Source organism: Malus sylvestris, chromosome 2 (assembly GCF_916048215.2).
Source record: "Malus sylvestris chromosome 2, drMalSylv7.2, whole genome shotgun sequence".
NCBI classification, from domain to species: Eukaryota; Viridiplantae; Streptophyta; class Magnoliopsida; order Rosales; family Rosaceae; genus Malus; species Malus sylvestris.
The window spans coordinates 22129959-22139608 of record NC_062261.1 but is presented as its reverse complement, the minus strand read 5'-3'; the positions used below and the strand labels follow the sequence as shown (position 1 = coordinate 22139608).

Sequence of the window (9650 nt, the reverse complement as noted above, 5' to 3'; positions counted from 1 at the left end):
ACCCATGCCTCCACAATTGATCATTTGAGTTTTGCTTTGTTTCATACAAACTTTTTTAACTCACCAAGAAAGTCTGCAAAATAAAAAGTTATGATACAAATTATTCAAAGCGTCCATTGGTCACTATTAAAAAAGAAGGGATGATGAACTACCTTTCTATTGAATACATCCATTGATAGTTGACTAGTCCAGCAAGTAATGCTTCATATGGCAAGTGTATCATCATGTGAATCATGCTAGTAGAAAAGAGATGGAGGAAATATTTGTTCAAACTTGCATAGGATGTGCACATTGTTGTCTAACAACTTTTTCACATTCGACTTTTACAACGAACTTGCAGTCAATTCCAAAAAAAAATCTCGACAACACCATTTGTGACAGCCCGTCCCTAATTTTAAGAATTTTTAAAGTTTTAATAAAGGATTTTACAAAAATGCCCTTCGAGGCACGCACATCATTCGAGGTTAATCGTTGTGTCGTGCCATCTAAGATTTGTTTTCTTGACATATCCTCGTAGTACTCGTCGTTACGGACGTGTGGGCGCAGACGGTTCGTGATTTGGAGTTATATCGAAGAAGTTATTAACGTTTGAAATTTGGAATTTTAAGGAATTATAATTTTAGTAAAATATAGAAATTCTTTTATGAAATTGGACGGCCCAGATTTATTGATGAATGAAATGGATGGCTGGGATGAGGGAAAGGTTTTTGGTGTGTGTATGTGTATGAGAAGAAGAAACAGAAAACAGAAAAGAAGAAGAGACTGGGCAGAAATGCCCAATCGGAGAAGAAGAAGGTGAGAGCAAACCAGAAGAAGGGAGAGGAAGAAGCTGACCAATCAGGGGACGGAAAGGAGGGAAAGGAGGGAGAGTGGTGCGCGGGGGAACAGGAGGAATGGGTCACCCTTGACCCGCGCGACCCAAGCTTCCAAATCGGCGGGTTTTCGCCATTTCCGTCCAAATTTCCGACGAATTGAGTCAAGGTACCACTCCTAATCATCATCTAGGCCTTCCCTCTTTACGTTTCACCCCAAGAATCATTGAATTTCGTTGTGATTTCGCGAAGAACACCCCTACGGGTGCCGCGACCCTTTTGTTTAAATTCTCCAAATTTTGAAATGTTTTCTTTCAATTACTAACACCTTTAGCATTCCTTTAGGACCTAGAACAAAGCCCAAGAGGTAATTGAGGCGTTGGAACAAGTTTGAAGGTCGAATTGGAAACACCCAAATTCTAGGGTTCTTCACGGTTTTGGTGAAATTGAAGCACTTCCAGGCCAAATTGGCCTTGGTCTCAGGTATGCAAGTTGTTCTACTCATTGAGATCTTCAAATCTGCAAATTTTGGTAATTTTTGGAAATAGTTGAATTTTCCGGCGAGCCGGGGGCGGCCAACCGCCACCCGCGCGGCGGCGCGTGGCCAATGGCCGCCAATGTCATTATTAGTTTGTGATTAAGGTTCTAGGTTCTGTTTTGATAATTGATGGACGTAAATTGAATAATTGAACCTAAGTTGGTTACGATTCGGGGTTAGGTGAAAATGTGAATTGACGATCCGACCGTTGGATCGTCATCAAACTTTGATACGTTGTAATACGTAATATTTGAGGATTATAGGAACTTACGGATTGGGAATCCGATTTACGGATATTCCGGAATTGGAATTGTAAGTTCATAAAATAGAATGTTAACCGTCACTTAGTTTTGGAAATTGACGGAGATCCGACCGTTGGATGGTAACGAAATTTTAGGATGTTGTCCTAGAGGTATATTGTGGACCTCTGGAAGTTTCGGATTTGAAATCTGAATTGCAGATCATCCGGATCGAACTACGTAGTGACGTGTCTTATATAAGTTATGTATTCTATCGGCAGGATTTCTGAGGTTGGGTTTGATTATTGTTCTAGGCGCTAATCTTCATGACGCCTTGATGTGTGGTGCTAGGGAGTTGTTGAGCGAACTCCAGGTGAGTGGGCAGTTTTGTTTTCGTATTACCTTTATACTATAAATTTTTCCCAGAAGATGAATTTATACGAAATTATGTTTTGAAAATGCCATGCATAGAATTATTTGGAAAATGTGAATTTCATATGAGTTATATGATTGATATATGATGCATACATGTTGCATGGTGCTGTGGAGGCACAGGTAAGTCAGGTGAGTTCATTATTCATTTAATTGATTGTTGATAAGATGTTTCAAGCTCATAACCTGCACCCTAGGTGTTAGTGCTTATTTTATTCACCACACCGCACGCTCGCCTTGGATCCAAGTAGGTGGATGTCGTACAGACCATGTGAGGGTTCCGACATGCTAGTCGTATAGATCACTAGGCGTGATTCCGACTAGTGGGTGATCTTAGTTATGCGCGCTGATGATTGATGAGAGAAGCACTAGAGCGTATTTTTACACCTTTCATCGTATAGACTACCTTACGTAGTTCCGAGTGATGTGCAGAGTAGGGCCGTACAGGTCACGGTGGTGACTCCGGCATAGTGGGATTTTGAGCTGTTGAATTGATCGTATAGGACCAACTGCAGGGTCTCCGATTGATTCCTTATTTCACCTGATTTATATTTTGATTTATGGCATGGCATGTTTTTCTTGAAAAATGTTAAAGATTTGGGATTCAAGTTTTGAGATTTCATATGGTTATATATATATTTTTCTGAAAAGTGTTAAAGGTTTGAGATTTGAGATTTTTGCTTATATATATGTTTATATATATGCTATTTTCTGGGAAAGTATACAGGTTTTACGGTGAGGGGTTAGAAATATTTTAGATGAAAAGTTTTCGAAAAACTTTGTTTTACTGACCCACTCAATTTTGTTTTGCGCCCCTCCAGGTTCAAGTTAGCAGAGCTTTGGTGGCCACGAGGAATCCAACGGTGTTCTGACAGAATTCACAAAAGTAGGACTCACCCTCGGGTGTGTCATCTTAGTAATTGGAAATTTTTTTTTAAAGCTTCTGAACTATGTAAATGGTTACGTCACTCTCACGTGACGGCCAGCACGCCCTCCTTCGGGACGGGGTGTGTCAGTTGGTATCAGAGCCTAGGTTGCAATTCTGGACATCTTGAGAATTTCCTAGTGTCTTCTGTCAGAACTATACCGCCTCATAGCGAGCCACGTAGTTCGGATGAGCCTAAATTCCCTGATATAGTAGTTTGGGGGGAAATTATTGTCACTATGATTCAGTCTATTATCTAAAGGAACCTTTGAGACTGATTATAAGTTAAATTTGAATACAGACTTGCCTTGTTTCCATTCGGATGTTGTTACTAATCCGGTCGAGGTGTTATGTCGTTTTTGGCGGGATAATAAGAAGAAGTGACGTTCTTTGGCGACCACAATCCATTGTACTTTTTACCAGGAGTTTACGAGATGTTGTTGGGCTTTGAGGACTTTGAGAATATGATCAGCGAGAGTAAAGAAGAATAAGAAAAGAATGGTAATTAGAGGAAAGGTGAGAAAGTTAAAGATCCGTCATATCAAGGACGTCGAAAGACTCAGAGCTTCAAAAGAAGTGAAGTTAGAACTAATTCTTCCAACTGAGGTTTTAGTGCCACTGGTCCGAGGCGAAGTGATAGATTTACGGGTGATCCCAGATCTTAAAGACAAGGTGACTCGAGTAAGGGAAATGTACCTTTGTGCCATAGGTATAATATTAGACACTTTGGAGAGTGTGGGAATCAGTGAATGTGTTCATGTGGACGGATGGGACATAGAGGTATGAATTGTCCCTGGAATCAGTTGTTACCCAGTAGTCTTCCTTAACATATCACTTGGAAATATTGACGAGTAAGTCGTACAGGTCACTATATGTGACTCCGACTTATGTGCTAGCATGGATGGTCGAGTTGTAGACTCAGTCGTACAGGTCATTCTAGCTGACTCCGGCTGATATATTTCTTATTATGGTCGATGTTGCCAAAGAAAGTAATGTTGGAGCACGATCGAGGCGTATTTATGTATTTCTAAGGAAGAACAAGATGATAATATTACACCCCTCAGGAATTGTTACTTAGTTATCGAGACAACAGTGAGTTATTTGTATTGCGGGCTGCAGACCGTAATATTTATAACTTATTTGTTGGATTCGTTAAGTAAGTAAACAAGTAAGGCACTTTATGTTGATTTGGTTTATTAAGGGTGTCCAGTGATGGTGAAAAATGTCATGTCAGTGAATTTTATTCCGTTGGATATTATGGATTTTGAGGTGATTTTTTTGGCACCAGTGGGTGCAGTATAATTGTGTCAAGCTAGATTGCTATGGGGAATCAGTTAATTTTTGTTGACCTGGATGACCAGAGGTTACTTTTGGGGGTAAGTAAAGTGGAGTGAGTTATGCCATTATTCCTGTTGAGAGAGCAAAGAAGATTGTTATCAAAAGGCTGCCAAGATATTGAGTTCATATGGTGCTAAATGATGTTGATCCTAATAGTATGGAAGATGTAAAGATGGTTAGACATTTTCTTGGTGTATTCCCAGATGACTTACCTAGATTGCCGCCAGGCAGAGATGTGGGTTCCATTATTGAATTGTTTTTAGGTACAAATCCTATGTTAGAAATTGGTTCAGGTTGAGTTAAAAGTTCCATTCAACTTATTATATCACATTGGAAAAGCTCCGGTTTATTTGTGAGGAAGAAAGTGGACATTAAGGCTAGGCATTGATATTAGGTAATTGAATCGGGTAACGATTGAGAGCTGTTATCCATTGTTGTGTATTAATGATTATTTGATCAGCTCTGAGGCGCCTGGGTACTTTCTGAGATTGACTTGAGGTCTGAATGATATTAGTTGAAGATTAACAGTGGGGATGTCCATAAGACTGAATCCAGGACTCGTTATGGTCATTTCAAGTTGGGATGCCATACGGAGTGACGAATGCACCTGCTACTTTTATGAGCTTACTGAAGGAAGTATTCCAGTGATATCTAGATCGGTTTGTTGTTGTTGCCATTGACGAGATTGATAAGATTAGAGCAGTGCATGCTAGATATTTAAAGTTGGTGTTGCAAAGATTGAAGGAACGTTGATGTATGCTAAGTTTAGCAAATGCTAATGTTGGATAAATTAATTATATCTACTTAAGGTATTCAAGTGGATTCTTAAAAGAGTAGCAACGATTGAGAATTTGGAACAATTGCGAACCGTGACTGAGGTTCAGAGTTTTCTCGGATTAGCAGGATATTGTCGATAGTTCGTCCAAGATTTTAATTATTGCTTCGCCCTTGGCGAGATTGATGAGAAAAGAGGTTAAGTTTGAGTGGGATGAAAAATTGTGAGTAGAGCTTCAGCAAGTAAAGTATTCCCTCACTCATGCATCTGTTTTCGCACTCCCAAACGATAGTGGTAATTACGTGGTCTATAGTAATACTTCTTTGAATGTTCTTGAATGCGCGTTGATGCAACATGGTAGGATGATTGCCTATGCTTCATGGCCATTGGGATCTCATAAGATGAATTACCCTAATTATAATTTGGAATTAGCAGCTATCATCTTTGCTTTGAGAATTTGGAGACATTGTCTTTATGGGAAGAAAAGTGCATGATTGTTACAAATCAAAAGAGTACCCAATATCTGTTTATTCAGAGGTATCTTAATCTTAGGCAACAAAGGTGGAATGAGTTGCTTAGTGATTATGATTGTGTGACGAGGGTGGTCAAGCTAATGTTGTGGCTGATGCATTTAGTAGGAAGACCCCAGTGAGAATTAATGCTTGGTATGCTTGCTATGTTCATCTTCTTGTGGATTTGAAATCTACTGGAGTAAAGTTGAGTATCAAAAATCGAGAAGAAGCCTTACTTGCTAATTTCTAAGTTGGACCCATTTGGTAGATCGTACTCGATACTCAAGCGTTTGACGAAGAAATTCAAGAAATTATTTAAAGCAAGGAATAACGGGATAAAGAAGGACCTTAGAGTTAGAGAATCAGATGGCAAGCTTATGCAAGGGAACAAAGTGTTTATGCCTAATGGTGTGGAATTAAATAAAGCAATTTTGACGATGTACATTATTCCACTTCTACAATGCATCCCAAAAGTACTAAGATTTATCATACCATTCGTTCATGTACTATTGACGGGTATGAAAAGAGGAACGGCGAAGTATGTTAGTAGGCGTATCATCAGTCATCAGGTTAAAGCAGAAAGAAATAAGTCTTTTGGAATAATGTAGTCATTTCCCATTCCACGGCGGAAATGGGAGAATATTACTATGGATTTCATGGACAAGCTTCCTCGTATACCAAATAGTTAGGTTGGAGTTTGAATAATAATTGATTGACTTGTGACGTCAGCGCATGTTACTTCAGTATGAGAACATCAACCTTTCCAGATAAGCGCAACAGTCATTTATTTGTTTTATGGAAAAAGGAGATTGGGATCTGTTAAACTTCTTGGGTATGTTGGTTCCTTCAGTTTGTTCCCTAGAGTAACGCCATAAGGCCGTGGAAAGCTATGTCTTGTGTTTCGAAATTGTTAGAATTGGGGACGGATGATATTCAAGACTCTGAGTTTGATGAAAATTTATGGAGGAATCTTTCAGTGGAAGAAACTACTTGAAAGTCAAAGAATCGAATGAGAGAGATGTGTTTCGGGCTGTTTCATGGATATTGATGGATTGTAAAGATTGTGTAAATTTCGAGGACGAAATTTCTGTAAGGTGGGTATATTGTGACAGCCCGTCCCTAATTTTAAGAATTTTTAAAGTTTTAATAAAGGATTTTACAAAAATGCCCTTCGAGGCACGCACATCATTCGAGGTTAATCGTTGTGTCGTGCCATCTAAGATTTGTTTTCTTGACATATCCTCGTAGTACTCGTCGTTACGGACGTGTGGGCGCAGACGGTTCGTGATTTGGAGTTATATCGAAGAAGTTATTAACGTTTGAAATTTGGAATTTTAAGGAATTATAATTTTAGTAAAATATAGAAATTCTTTTATGAAATTGGACGGCCCAGATTTATTGATGAATGAAATGGATGGCTGGGATGAGGGAAAGGTTTTTGGTGTGTGTATGTGTATGAGAAGAAGAAACAGAAAACAGAAAAGAAGAAGAGACTGGGCAGAAATGCCCAATCGGAGAAGAAGAAGGTGAGAGCAAACCAGAAGAAGGGAGAGGAAGAAGCTGACCAATCAGGGGACGGAAAGGAGGGAAAGGAGGGAGAGTGGTGCGCGGGGGAACAGGAGGAATGGGTCACCCTTGACCCGCGCGACCCAAGCTTCCAAATCGGCGGGTTTTCGCCATTTCCGTCCAAATTTCCGACGAATTGAGTCAAGGTACCACTCCTAATCATCATCTAGGCCTTCCCTCTTTACATTTCACCCCAAGAATCATTGAATTTCGTTGTGATTTCGCGAAGAACACCCCTACGGGTGCCGCGACCCTTTTGTTTAAATTCTCCAAATTTTGAAATGTTTTCTTTCAATTACTAACACCTTTAGCATTCCTTTAGGACCTAGAACAAAGCCCAAGAGGTAATTGAGGCGTTGGAACAAGTTTGAAGGTCGAATTGGAAACACCCAAATTCTAGGGTTCTTCACGGTTTTGGTGAAATTGAAGCACTTCCAGGCCAAATTGGCCTTGGTCTCAGGTATGAAAGTTGTTCTACTCATTGAGATCTTCAAATCTGCAAATTTTGGTAATTTTTGGAAATAGTTGAATTTTCCGGCGAGCCGGGGGCGGCCAACCGCCACCCGCGGCGGCCCGCGCGGCGGCGCGTGGCCAATGGCCGCCAATGTCATTATTAGTTTGTGATTAAGGTTCTAGGTTCTGTTTTGATAATTGATGGACGTAAATTGAATAATTGAACCTAAGTTGGTTACGATTCGGGGTTAGGTGAAAATGTGAATTGACGATCCGACCGTTGGATCGTCATCAAACTTTGATACGTTGTAATACGTAATATTTGAGGATTATAGGAACTTACGGATTGGGAATCCGATTTACGGATATTCCGGAATTGGAATTGTAAGTTCATAAAATAGAATGTTAACCGTCACTTAGTTTTGGAAATTGACGGAGATCCGACCGTTGGATGGTAACGAAATTTTAGGATGTTGTCCTAGAGGTATATTGTGGACCTCTGGAAGTTTCGGATTTGAAATCTGAATTGCAGATCATCCGGATCGAACTACGTAGTGACGTGTCTTATATAAGTTATGTATTCTATCGGCAGGATTTCTGAGGTTGGGTTTGATTATTGTTCTAGGCGCTAATCTTCATGACGCCTTGATGTGTGGTGCTAGGGAGTTGTTGAGCGAACTCCAGGTGAGTGGGCAGTTTTGTTTTCGTATTACCTTTATACTATAAATTTTTCCCAGAAGATGAATTTATACGAAATTATGTTTTGAAAATGCCATGCATAGAATTATTTGGAAAATGTGAATTTCATATGAGTTATATGATTGATATATGATGCATACATGTTGCATGGTGCTGTGGAGGCACAGGTAAGTCAGGTGAGTTCATTATTCATTTAATTGATTGTTGATAAGATGTTTCAAGCTCATAACCTGCACCCTAGGTGTTAGTGCTTATTTTATTCACCACACCGCACGCTCGCCTTGGATCCAAGTAGGTGGATGTCGTACAGACCATGTGAGGGTTCCGACATGCTAGTCGTATAGATCACTAGGCGTGATTCCGACTAGTGGGTGATCTTAGTTATGCGCGCTGATGATTGATGAGAGAAGCACTAGAGCGTATTTTTACACCTTTCATCGTATAGACTACCTTACGTAGTTCCGAGTGATGTGCAGAGTAGGGCCGTACAGGTCACGGTGGTGACTCCGGCATAGTGGGATTTTGAGCTGTTGAATTGATCGTATAGGACCAACTGCAGGGTCTCCGATTGATTCCTTATTTCACCTGATTTATATTTTGATTTATGGCATGGCATGTTTTTCTTGAAAAATGTTAAAGATTTGGGATTCAAGTTTTGAGATTTCATATGGTTATATATATATTTTTCTGAAAAGTGTTAAAGGTTTGAGATTTGAGATTTTTGCTTATATATATGTTTATATATATGCTATTTTCTGGGAAAGTATACAGGTTTTACGGTGAGGGGTTAGAAATATTTTAGATGAAAAGTTTTCGAAAAACTTTGTTTTACTGACCCACTCAATTTTGTTTTGCGCCCCTCCAGGTTCAAGTTAGCAGAGCTTTGGTGGCCACGAGGAATCCAACGGTGTTCTGACAGAATTCACAAAAGTAGGACTCACCCTCGGGTGTGTCATCTTAGTAATTGGAAATTTTTTTTTAAAGCTTCTGAACTATGTAAATGGTTACGTCACTCTCACGTGACGGCCAGCACGCCCTCCTTCGGGACGGGGTGTGTCACCATTGACAGTTTAATCACATCAAGATGAATACTAGTCGACATAAGGCATTAGAGTAGTACGTGACAATCATGATTCTTTAGTTTTGAAATTTTATGTCTAAGTTCATGCAACGTGAGATATTAGAAGCATGCCCATCTAGAAACTTTACAGAAGAAAGAAACTTTAAAAACTCTTTCTTCTCTTTCAATTTAAGCGTAAAAAATGGATAGCCTTTTCTAATTTTGTCACCATCCCTCTTCGTCCATAAAACGCTCTTCATGCCCATTCATTCCAACTCGAGGATAGCTTTGACCGTGTCCT

General features: G+C 39.7%; 1 long non-coding RNA gene across 3 annotated transcripts; it reads left to right on the top strand.

Annotated features, from left to right (window-relative positions):
- Positions 1–369: 369 nt before the first annotated feature.
- Positions 370–9356, top strand: LOC126610387 (uncharacterized). 3 transcript variants are annotated; one of them, XR_007618500.1, is made up of 7 exons: positions 370–981; positions 1158–1295; positions 1904–1962; positions 2843–7283; positions 7460–7597; positions 8216–8274; positions 9155–9356. It is a non-coding gene; the product is annotated as an uncharacterized LOC126610387 (long non-coding RNA). The 3 variants fall into 3 exon arrangements; XR_007618512.1 differs by having other exon boundaries at positions 8183–8274; XR_007618509.1 differs by having other exon boundaries at positions 1871–1962.
- The last annotated feature ends 294 nt before the right edge of the window (positions 9357–9650 follow it).